The 13,215-nt window shown below is 37.2% G+C and overlaps 1 non-coding gene across 1 annotated transcript; it reads left to right on the forward strand.

Annotated features, from left to right (window-relative positions):
* The first annotated feature begins 10,403 nt into the window (after positions 1-10,403).
* Positions 10,404-10,510, forward strand: LOC112821747 (U6 spliceosomal RNA). The gene has a single exon (XR_003207528.1). It is a non-coding gene; the product is annotated as a U6 spliceosomal RNA (small nuclear RNA).
* Positions 10,511-13,215: the final 2,705 nt, after the last annotated feature.

Below are 13,215 nucleotides of genomic sequence, written 5' to 3' on the forward strand. Positions count from 1 at the left end.
TGAATCTGAGGCAATATTCGGGAGGATAGACGGCGGAGGAGGGGGTCTCCATTGGCCGCTTCTGGAAAGTGATACAGCCGCAGAGCACAAAATCGGAACTTTTAGAAATAAGCTCTGCTGGGGCGCCTGGATGGCTCAGTTGGTTAAGCGACTGCCTTCGGCTCAGGTCATGATCCTGGAGTCCCAGGATCGAGTCCCACATTGGGCTTCCCGCTCAGCGGGGAGTCTGCTTCTCCCTCTGACCCTCTTCCCTCTCATGCTCTCTGTCTCTCATTCTCTCTCTCAAATAAATAAATAAAATCTTTAAAAAAAAAAAAAAAAGAAGCTGTGATGAGGGATGTCGCTCCAGTGACTAAGCTGGGGGTGGAACCCTCATGGGGACAGTGTGGTCTCAGGACCCTCGGGGTGACAGAAAGACTGGGGGTGCCTGAGTGTGGCAGAGCTCCCAGGTATCGGAGCGCGGAAGCCGACTGCAGAGATGGAACCGAGGCGCGGGCTCTCAGCTCGGGGTTGCCATAAACTGTGATCCGCTGCACAGTCGGGCCACTGCTCCTCCAGCAGGGACCAAAAAGCAGCAGAGCCGGGGAGACTCCCCTTCTTCACCCCCAAGAGGAGCGGTGCGGGAGTGCACCACAGTGATCTGCTGGGTTTGGAGACTCCACACAGGGTCGGGTGCCAGAGATAGAAATGCTCGGTCACAGGCGGGTGAGCACGGAGTGCAGCCGGAGACGGGGGAGAGGAGAGTGACTGCTTTTCTCTGGGGGCGCACTGAGAAGCAGAGCCCCGAGTTCTCTGCTCCTCCGGGGGGAGATTGGGAGGCCACGATTTTCACCCTGGTCCTCCAAAGCTGTACTGAGAGCTTGCAGGGAAAAAAAGCTCCTAAGAGCAAACCCAAGAAGCTTGCTTAGCCGGGACTCACAAGGGCGGGGCAATTCCGCCTGCGGCAAAGACATTTGGGAACCACGGCAACAGGCCCCTCCCCCAGAAGATCAGCACGAACAGCCAGCCAAGACCAAGTTTACTGATCAAGGAGAACGGGAGAACTCCAGCGCTAGGGGAATACTGCACATAGAATTCATGGCTTTTTTACCATGATTCATTTGTTTTTCAAAGTTAATTGTTTGACTGTTTTTTCTTGAATTTTTCTTTTTCCCTTTTTCAACCAACATCTTATCAATCACTTTTTTATAAAAACATTTTTTATTTTTCATTTTTAGAGTCATATTTTAACCCTTCATAGTAGTTACCCTTATTTTTGGCATATATATATATATATATATATATATATGTTGTTCTCTATTTAAAATTTTGAGATACAGTTTCTTCTAAGATAAAAATACACCCTAAATCACTACTGTATGGCTTTGTTCTAGTCTCCTGCCTGATCACATTCTCTCCCTTTTTTTTCTTTTCTATCTTTTTTTTTCAATCTTCTTTCTTTTTTCAAACAACTTCTTATCTTATCAATTCCTTTTATAAAAACTTTTATAATTTTCATCTTTATAATCATCTTCCATCCCTTCATTGTATCAACCCTTATTTTGTACATACAAGTCTTTCTTCCTTTAAAATTTTAGGAGGCACTTTCTTCTAACAGACCAAAATATGCCCAAAATCTAGTGTGTGGCACTGATCTATGCACAAGCCTGATCATACTTCATCATATTCTGTTTTTTTTTTGTTTTCTATTGTATTTTTTGTTTTTATCTTTTTCTTTTTCTTTTTTTTCTCTTTCTTTTTTCTTTCTTTCCCTTTCTTTTCCCCTGGTTTCAGGTCTTTTCTGATTTATATAGAGTATATATGCTGGGGACGTTGTTATACTGTTAGCATTTTGTTCTCTCGTTCATCTATTCTCCTCTGGACAAAATGACAAGACGAAAAAAATCACCTCAGCAAAAAGAAAAAGAGGTAGTACCATCTGCCAGGGACCCACTCAATACAGACATTAGTACAATGTCGGACCTAGAGTTCAGAGTCATGACTTTAAAGATACTAGCTGGGCTTAAAAAAAGCGTGGACATTATTAGAGAAATGCTTTCTGGAGAAATAAAAGAACTAAAATCTAACCAAGTCGAAATCAAAAAGGATATTAATGAGGTGGAATCTAAAATGGGGGCACTAACTGCTAGGATAAATGAAGCAGAAGAGAGAATCAGCGAAATAGAAGACCAAATGATGGAAAATAAAGAGGCTGAGAAAAAGAGACATAAACAACTACAGGATCACGAGGGCAGAATTCGAGAGATAAGCGATACGATAAGACGAAACAACATTAGAATAATTGGGATCCCAGAAGAAGAAGAAAGAGAGAGAGGGGCAGAAGGTATATTGGAGCAAATTATAGCAGAGAACTTCCCTAATGTGGGGAAGGAAACAGGCATCAAAATCCAGGAGGCACAGAGAACCCCTCTCAAAATCAATAAAAATACGTCAACACCCCAACATCTAATTGTAAAACTTACGAGTCTCAGAGACAAAGAGAAAATCCTGAAAGCAGCTCAGAAGAAGAGATATGTAACATAAAATGGTAGAAACATTAGATTGGCAACAGACCTATCCACAGAGACCTGGCAGGCCAGAAAGGACTGGCAAGATATCTTCAGAGCACAAAACGAGAAAAATATGCAGCCAAGAATACTATATCCAGCCAGGCTGTCATTGAAAATAGAAGGAGAGATAAAAAGCTTCCAGGACAACGAAAAACTAAAGGAATTTGCAAACAGGAAACCAGCCCTACAAGAAATATTGAAAGCGCTCCTCTAAGCAGAGAGGAGCTTAAAAGCAGCATAGATCAGAAAGGAACACAGACAATATACAGTAACAGTCACCTTACAGGCAATACAATGGCACTAAATTCATAAATTTCAATAGTTACCCTGAATGTAAATGGGCTAAATGCCCCAATCAAAAGACACAGGCTATCAGATTGGATTAAAAAACAAGACCCATCAATATGCTGTCTGCAAGAGACTAATTTTAGACCCAAAGACACCCCCAGATTGAAAGTGAGGGGGTGGAAAATCATTTACCATGCTAATGGACACCAAAAGAAAGCTGGGGTGGCAATCCTTATATCAGACAAATTAGATTTTAAAACGAAGACTGTAATAAGAGATGAAGAAAGACACTATATCCTACTTAAAGGGTCTATCCAACAAGAAGATCTAACAATTGTAAATATCTATGCCCCTAACATGGGAGCAGCCAATTATATAAGCCAATTAATAACAAAAGCAAAAAAACACATTGACAACAATACAGTAATAGTGGGAGACTTTAACACCCCCCTGACTGAAGTGGACAGATCATCTAAGCAAAAGATCAACAAGGAAATAAAGACTTTAAATGAAACACTGGACCCAATGGACTTCACAGACATATTCAGAACATTCCATCCCAAAGCAATGGAATACACATTCTTCTCTAGTGCCCATGGAACTTTCTCCAGAATTGATCACATCCTAGGTCACAAATCAGGTCTCAACTGGTACCAAAAGATTGGGATTATTCCCTGCATATTTTCAGACCACAATGCTTTGAAACTAGAACTCAGTCACAAGAGGAAAGTCGGGAAGAACTCAAATACATGGAGGCTAAAGAGCATCCTAATAAAGAATGAATGGGTCAACCAGGAAATTAAAGAAGACTTTAAAAAAATCGTGGAAACCAATGAAAATGAAAACACAACTGTTCAAAATCTTTGGGATACAGCAAAGGCAGTCCTAAGAGGAAAGTATATAGCAATACAAGCCTTTCTCAAGAAACAAGAAAGGTCTCAAATACACAACCTAACCCTACACCTAAAGGAGCTGGAGAAAAAACAACAAATATAGCCTAAACCCCACAGGAGAAGAGAAATAATAAAGATCAGAGCAGAAATCAACGAAATAGAAACCAAAACAACAGTAGAACAGATCAACGAAACTAGGAGCTGGTTCTTTGAAAGAATGAACAAGATTGATAAACCTCTGGCCAGACTTACCAAAAAGAAAAGAGAAATGACCCAAATCAACAAAATCATGAACGAAAGAGGAGCGATCACAACCAACACCAAAGAAATACAAACAATGATAAGAACATATTATGAGCAACTCTATGCCAGCAAATTAGATAACCTGGAAGAAATGGGTACATTCCTAGAGATGTATCAACTACCAAAATTGAACCAGGAAGAAATAGAAAACCTAAATATAACCACTAAGGAAATTGAAGCAGTCATCAAAAATCTCCCAACAAACAAAGCCCAGGGCCAGATGGCTTCCCAGAGGAATTATATCATACAATTAAAGAAGAATTCATACTTATTCTTTGGAAACTGTTACAAAAAATAGAAATGGAAGGAAAACTTCCAAACTCATTTTATGAGGCCACCATTACCTTGATCCCAAAACCAGACAAAGACCCCATCAAAAAGGAGAATTACAGACCAATATCCTTGATGAACATGGATGCAAAAATTCTCACCAAAATACTAGCCAATAGGATCCAACAGTACATTAAAAGAATTATTCACCATGATGACCAAGTGGGATTTATCCCTGGGCTGCAAGGTTGGTTCAACATCTGCAAATCAATCAACTTGATACAATACATTAACAAAAGAAAGAGCAAGAATCCTATGATCCTCTCAATAGATGCAGAAAAAGCATTTGACAAAGTACAGCATCCTTTCTTGATCAAAACTCTTCAGAGTATACTGATAGAGGGTACATACCTCAGTATCATAAAAGCCATCTATGAGAAACCTACAGCGAATATCATTCTCAATGGGGAAAAGCTGAGAGCTTTTCCCCTAAGGTCAGGAACGCGGCAGGGATGTCCACTCTCGCCACTGCTATTCAACATAGTAATAGAAGTCCTTGCCACAGCAATCAGACAACAAAAAGAAATAAAAGGCATCCAAATTGGCAAAGAGGAAGTCAAACTCTCACTCTTTGCAGATGATATGATAAGGTATGTGGAAAACCCAAAAGACTCCACCTCAAAACTGCTAGAACTCATACAGGAATTCAGTAAAGTAGCAGGATATAAAATCAATGCACAGAAATTAGTGGCATTTCTATACACCAACAAGAAGACAGAAGAGAGACAAATCAAGGAGTTGATCCCATTTATAATTGCACGCAAAACGATAAGATTTCTAGGAATAAATTCAACCAAAGAGGCAAAGGATCTGTACCCAGAAAACTATAAAATACTCATGAAAGAAATTTAGGAAGACACAAAGAAATGGAAAAACGTTCCATGCTCATGGATTGGAAGAACAAACATTGTGAAGATGTCAATGTTACCTAGAGCAATCTACACATTCAATGCAATCCCCATCAAAATACCATCCACTTTTTTCAAAGAAATGGAACAAATAATCCTAAGATTTGTATGGAACCCGAAAAGACCCCGAATAGCCAGAGGAATGTTGAAAAAGAAAAGCAAAGCTGGCGGCATCACAATTCCGGACTTCCAGCTCTATTACAAAGCTGTCATCATCAAGACAGTATAGTACTGGCACAAAAACAGACACATAGATCCATGGAACAGAATAGAGAGCCCAGAAATGGACCCTCAACTCTATGGTCAACTTATCTTTGACAAAGCAGGAAAGAATGTCCAAAGTAATAAAGACAGTCTCTTCAACAAATGGTGTTGGGAAAATTGGACAGCCACATGCAGAAGAATGAAACTGGATCATTTCCTTACACCACACACAAAAATAGACTCCAAATGGTTGAAAGACCTAAACGTGAGACAGGAGTCCATCAAAATCCTAAAGGAGAACACAGGCAGCAACTCTTTGACCTCCGCCGCAGCAACTTCTTCCTAGAAACATCGCCAAAGGCAAGGGAACCCAGGGCAAAAATGAACTATTGGGATTTCATCAAGATAAAAAGCTTTTGCACAGCAAAAGAAACAGTCCACAAAACCAAAAGACAACTGACAGAATGGGAGAAAATATTTGCAAATGACATATCAGATAAAGAGCTAGTATCCAAAATCTATAAAGAACTTATCCAACTCAACACCAAAAGAACAAATAATCCAATCAAGAAATGGGCAGGAGACATGAACAGACATTTTTCCAAAGAAGACATCCAAATGGCCAACAGGCACATGAAAAACTGCTCAACATCACTCGGCATCAGGGAAACCCAAATCAAAACCTCAATGAGATACCACCTCACACCAGTCAGAGTGGCTAAAATTAACAATCAGGAAATGACAGATGTTGGCGGGGATGCGGAGAAAGGGGAACCCTCCTACGCTGTTGGTGGGAATGCAAGCTGGTGCAACCACTCTGGAAAACAGTATGGAGGTTCCTCAAACAGTTGAAAATAGAGCTAACATACGGTCCAGCAATTGCACTACTGGATATTGACCCCAAAGATACAAATGTAGGGATCCGAAGGGGTACGTGCATCCCAAATGTTTATAGCAGCAATGTCCACAATAGCCAAACTGTGGAAAGAACCAAGATGTCCATCGACAGATGAATGGATAAAGAAGAAGTGGTATATATACCCAATGGAATATTATGCAGCCATCAAAAAGAATGAGATCTTGCCATTTGCAACGACATGGATGGAACTGGAGGGTGTTATTATGAGTGAAGTAAGTCAATCAGAGAAAGACATGTATCATATGACCTCACTGATATGAAGAATTCTTAATATCAGGAAACAAACTGAGGGTTGCTGGAATGGTGGGGGTGGGAGGGATGGGGTGGCTGGGTGATAGACATTGGGTACGGTATGTGCTATGGTGAGCGCTGTGAACTGTGCAAGACTGTTGAATCACAGATCTGTACTTCTGAAACAAATAATGCAATATATGTTAAGGGAAAAAAAAGAAGAAGAAGATAGCAGGAGGGGAAGAATGAAGGGGAGTAAGTCAGAGGGGGAGATGAACGATGAGAGATGACGGACTCTGAAAAACAAACTGAGGCTTCTAGAGGGGAGGGGGGTGGGGGGATGGGTTAGCCTGGTGATGGGTATTAAAGAGGGCACATTCTACGTGGAGCACTGGGTGTTATGCACGAACAATGAATCATGGAACACTTCATTGAAAACTAATGATGTAATGTGTGCTGATTAACATAACAATAAAAAATTATAAAAAAAAATAAGATAACACCTCACACATATTAGAATGGCTATCATCAAAAAGATGAGACAATAAGTGTTGGGAAGGATGGAGGAAACTGTGGTGAAGATGTACACTGTTGGTAGGAATGTAATTTGAAGCAGCCACTATGTTAAATAATATGTTAAATTATAAGGAGTTTCCTCAAAAATTAAAAACAGAACTACCCCATGATCCAGCAATCCCCCTTCTGGGTATATATCCAAAGAAAATGAAAACTAGATATTGAAGAGATATCTGTACTTCCATGTTGCAGCATTATTTACAGTAGCCAAGATATGAAAACAGCTAAGTGTCCATCAATGGATGAATGCACAAAGAATATGTGATGATGGATGGATGGATGAATGGATGGATGGATGGATGGATATATACATACATATAGAATATTATTTAGCCATGAGAAAGAAGGAAATCCTGCCATTTGTGACAACATAAATGGATCTTAAAGTCATTATGCTACATGAAATAAGCCTGAGAAAGACAATTGCATGGTATCACCTAATTGTGGAATTAAAAAAAAAAAAAGTCAAACTCATAGAAACAGGGTAGAAAAGTGGTTGCCAGAAGGGGAGTGGTGGAAACAGAGAAAGTTTGGTAAATGGGTACAAATTTTTAACCATAAGATGAATAAGGTCTGAGGGTCTAATGTAAAACATGATGACTATAGTTGATAACACTGTATTGTATAAATTGAAATTAGCTAAGAGAGTAGGACTTAAATGCTCTTACCAAAAAAAAAAAGGATAAATATGTGAGATGATGAAGGGGATCCTTTCACAATATATATGTATATCAAAATACCACAATGTACACTTCAAATATCTTACAATTTTTATGTCAATTTTACTTGAATAAAGCTGGTTTTTTTTTTAAAAGAGTATATGGGAACTCTATGGGCTATTTTTACAACTCTTCAGTAAATCTAATACAAAGATTTTTCTCAATGCAAATAATTAAATAGCACAGCACTAAATGGGTCAAAAAAGAAAAAAACCTGGTGATGGGTATTAAGGAGGGCGCATACTGCATGGAGTACTGAGTGTTATATGAAAACAATGAATCATGGAACACTATATCAAAAAGTAATGATGTACCCCCCCAAAAAAAGTAATGATGTACTGTATTGTGACTAACATAACATAATAAAATTTAATTTAATTTAAAAAAAGAAAGAAAACACAAGGGAAATTTTAAAAACTCTGAGATGCATGAAAATACAGCTTACCAAAAATTACAGAATATAGAGCTTAAAGTCCTTAGCAGGAAATTTATAGCTATAAATGTCTATACATATATATATCAGTAACATAGAAGAAACCAATAACATAATCTTCTACCTCAGGTAACTAGCAAAGAATAGCATGCTAAGTCCAAAGCAAGCAGAAGGAAAGAAATTAAGAATAGAGGAAAAATTTGTGAAATAGCAATTAGAAAAACAATAAGGAAAATCAATAAAGTGAAAAGGTAGCTCTTTGAAAACATCAACAAAATCACTATACCAGTTCTTTAGTTCAACAAACCACAAAAAAGAGAGAGAGGGGGAGGGAGGACTCATATTGCTAAAATCAGGAATGAAAGAGGGGACATCACTACCTACCTTACAGAAATAAAAAGGATTACATAAAAGCATAATGTGAACAACTGTATGTCAACAAATTATATAACATAGGAAAAAGGATAAATCCCTAGAAAGATACAAACTACTAAAACTGACTCAAGAAATTGAAATTCTGAACAGATCTGTAACAAATAAAGAGATCAAGAAATTAGGAATCAAGAAAACTTCTATAAAGAAAAGCCCAAGACTACATGCCTTCCCTGGTGAATTATACCAAACATTTAAAGAATTAACGTAAGTCCTGCACAAATCTTTCCGAAGTAAAATTAGAAAGAACACTTCTTAATTCATCCTATGATTTCCTGATACCAAAATCAGCCAAATACATCATAAGAAAGAAAACTACAGATTAATATCTCTGATGTGAAAAATCCTCAACAAGATACTAGCAACTGTATACCAGCAATACATAAAATCTACCCAGCAATATAAATAGGACTATACACCACATTAATAGAATAACTAACAAAATTCACATAATCATCTCAATAGATGGGGAAAAAACTTTTTTTCTTTATCTTCTTTTTTAAAAGTTTTTATTTAAATTCCAATTAGTAAACATACAGTGTAATATTTGTTTCAAGTATATATTAAGGGATTCAATACTTATATACAACACCCAATGATCATCACAAGTGTACTCCTTAATCCTCATTACCTATCTAACCCATGTCCTCACCCACCTCCCCGCTGGGAACCCATCAGTTTGTTCTCTGTAGTTAAGAATCTGCTTCTTGGTTTGCCTCTCTCTCTCTTCCCTATGCTCATTTGTTTTGTTTCTTAAATTCCTCACATGAGTGAAATCATATGGTATTTGCCTTTCTCTGAATGACTTAGTTCACTTAGCCTAATACTCCCTAACTCCATCTATGTCATCATAAATGGCAAGATTTCATTCTTTTTTGTGGTTGAGTAACGTCCCAGTGTGTGTGTGTGTGTGTGTGTGTGTGTGTGTGTGTGTGTGTGTGTGACCATACCACATCTTTATTTTGAGTATTGTAGATAATGCTACTATAAACATCAGGATGCATGTAATCTCTTTGAATTAATATTTTTGTATTCATTGGGCAAATACCTAGTACTGCAACTGCTGGATTAAAAGGTAGTTCTATTTTTAACTTTTTGAGGAAACTTCATACTGTTTTCCACAGTGGTTGCACCAATTTGCATTCCTACCAACAGTGCAAGAGGGTTCCCCTTTCTTCACATCCTTGCCAAAACCTGTTGTTTCCTGTGTTGTCAATTTTAGTCATTCTGACAGGTGTGAGGTGACATCTCATTGTAGTTTTGATTTCTATTTCCCTGATGACGAGGGATGTTGAACATCTTTTCTTGTGTCTGTTGGCCATCTGGATGTCTTCTTTGGAGAAATGTCTGTTCATGTCTTTTGCCCATTTTTAATTGAATTATTTGTGTGTTTAGTTTTTTGGGCATTGAGTTTTTAAGTTCTTTTTATATTTTGGATACTAACCCTATATCAGATGTCATTTGTAAATATCTTCTCATTCCGTAGGTTGCCTTTTAGTTTTGTTGAGTGCTTCCTTTGCTGTGGAGAAGCTTTTTATCTTGATGAAGTCCCAAAGTTCATCTTTGCTTTTTTTTCCCTTGCCTCAGAAGACATATCTAGTAAGAAGTTGCTACAGCTGTGCTTGATTCAGCAGCACATATACTAAAATTGGAATGATACAGAGAAGCTCAGCATGACATCTGTACAAGGATAACATGCAAATTCATTAACTGTTCCCTATTTTCTTTGAAAAAAAAAAGTTGCTATACCCAATGTCAAAATGGTTATTGCCTGTGTTCTCCTTTAGGATTTTGATGGTTTCCTCTCTTACATTTAGGTCCTTAATCCATTTTGAATATATATTTGTGTATGGTGTAAGAAAGTGGTCCAGTTTCATTCTTTTGCATATTGCTGTCCAATTTTCCCAACACCATTTGTTGAAGAGACTGTCCTTTTTCCACCGGAAATTCTTTCCTGCTTTGTTGAAGATTAACTGACCATATAGTTGTGAGTTCATTTCCGGGTTTTCTGTTCTGTTCTATTGACCTATGTGTCTATTTTTATGACAGTTCCATACTTTCTTGATCATTACAACTTGGTAATATAACTTGAAGTCCAGAATTGTGATGCCTCCAGCTTTGCTTTTCTTTTTCAAGCTTGCTTCAGCTATTTAGGGTCTTTTGTGATTCCATACAAATTTTAGGATTGTTTGTTCCAGGTCTGTGAAAAATGCTGGTGGTATTTTGATAGAGATTGCATTAAATGTGTAGATTATCTTGGGTATTATAGACATTTTAACAATATTTGTCCTTCCAATCCATGAACATGGACTGTCTCTCCATTTACATGTGTCATCTTCAATTTCTTTCATCTGTGCTATATAGTTTTCAAAATACAGGTTTTTCACTTCTTTGGTTATGTTTATTCCTAGGTATCTTATGGGTTTTGGTGCATAAATGGGATTGATTCCTTGTTCTCCTCTGCCGTTTCATTATTAATGTATAGAAATGCAACAGATTTCTGTACATTGATCCCATGCAGAAAACACATTTGACAAAATCCACCACTATTTCGTGATAAAAACACTCAATAAACTAGGGAAGAGAAGTCAAATCCTTCAGCTACAAATAAAAACTTTTGTGAAAAATCCACACCTAGCTTCATACTTAAGGCAGATAGCCTGAGGTAAGACAAGGAGGTGAAGACTACCAAAGAATTCTTTCAAATTTTTGAGAGAAAATGATTTTAAGCCCAGCATTCCAATCATTACCAACCTGTTAACCAAGTGTGAATGCAAAAGAAAGACATTTTTTCTGACATGAAAAAATGTAAAAAATTTGCCTTGTTATGCACACTTTTCCAAGAAAGATACTTAAAAGTGTATTCTGGCAAAATGAGGATATAAATCAAGAAATAAAAATATTTGGATAAAACAAATGGAGGAAGATACCCAAACATTCAATAAAAAGAAATTATAGGGTGATAGCTAAGTAGAAAGTGCTTGGTTTAAACTAGAAAATGAAATGATAAAGCTCCATGAAGAATATCACCAAAGAATGCAAGAAGATGAATGGAAAAGATTTCATGTAACAGATAGCAAAAAGCTAGGAGATAATCGTAATTATTGGAAAAGACATATCTCTCTTATCTCAATGACAATAAAAACCTATTAGAAGTTCCAGGGAATACACAAAACTAAATAAATCTAAATAAGAAGCAAACTAGGGGCACCTGCGTGGCGCAGTTGGTTAGGTCTCTTGGTTTTGGCTCAGGTTGTGATCTCAGGGTTGTGATTTCAATGTCATGAGATTGAGCCCCACCACGGGCTCTGCTCTCCACACTCAGTACAGAGTCTGCGTGGGAATTCTCTCCTTCCCCCTCTGCCCATCCCTCCTGCATGTGCATGCTCTCTTGCTCTTTCTCTCTCTCTAAAATAAATAAATAAATAAATCTTTTTTTAAAAAAGAAGCAAACTAAACATAGCATGATTTTGGGCAGTTGGTTGAGTTCCACAAAACACAATCAGAATTACTTTTATGATAGAAACATTTTCCTTGGCATGGCAAGGATTAGTGACAATGGGTCCCTTAAGAAGAATATTATATCTTAGTACCTCCTCAGATATGAAAAAATATTTATGTAGTAGTGATACTGAGAATGTCATTTATTGGTTTTCAGATTTTAGAATTAACCTGTAAATACAGAATATTTGATTATGGTTTCAAAACAGATAATAAATGGTATCAACTGTGTCATCTTATCAATCCCTTTTTAAAAATTTTTTTTATTTTTCATTTTTAGAGTGATATTCTATCCCTTCATAGTAGTTACCCTATTGTTCTCTCTTTAAAATTTTGAGATACAGTTTCTTCTAACAGATCAAAATATACCCTAAATCTCTAGTGTAGGGCTTTATTCTAGTCTCCTGCCTGATCACATTCTCTCCCTTTTTTTTTCTTTTTTTTTAATTTTCTTCTTTCTTTTTTCAAACAACTTCTTATCAATTCCTTTTATAAAATTTTTTATAATTTTCATCTTCAGAGTCATATTCCATCCCTTCATCATATTAACCCTTATTTTTGTACATATATAAATTTCTTTCTTTAAAATTTTGGGAAGCCCTTTTTCTAACAGACCAAAATACAGCCAAACTCTAGGGTGTGGCACTGATCAATGCACGAGTCTGATCATACTTGACAATATTCTGGGTTTTTTTGTTCTGTTCTTATCTTTATCTTTTCCTTTTTTTTTTTTATTTTTCTTTCTTCTTTCTTTCCCTTTCTTTTCCCCCGATTTCAGGTCTTTCCTGATTTGTTTAGAGTATATTTTCTGGGGATGTTGTTACCCTGTTAGCATTTTCTTCTCTCATTCATCTATTCTCCTCTGGACAAAATGACAAGATGGAAGAAATCACCTCAAAAAAAAATAATAAGAGGCAGTACCAACTGCC

The sequence above is a fragment of the Callorhinus ursinus genome, unplaced genomic scaffold, assembly GCF_003265705.2.
Source record: "Callorhinus ursinus isolate GAN/ISIS: 27379988/994484 unplaced genomic scaffold, GSC_fseal_2.0 scaffold10, whole genome shotgun sequence".
NCBI lineage: Eukaryota > Metazoa > Chordata > Mammalia > Carnivora > Otariidae > Callorhinus > Callorhinus ursinus.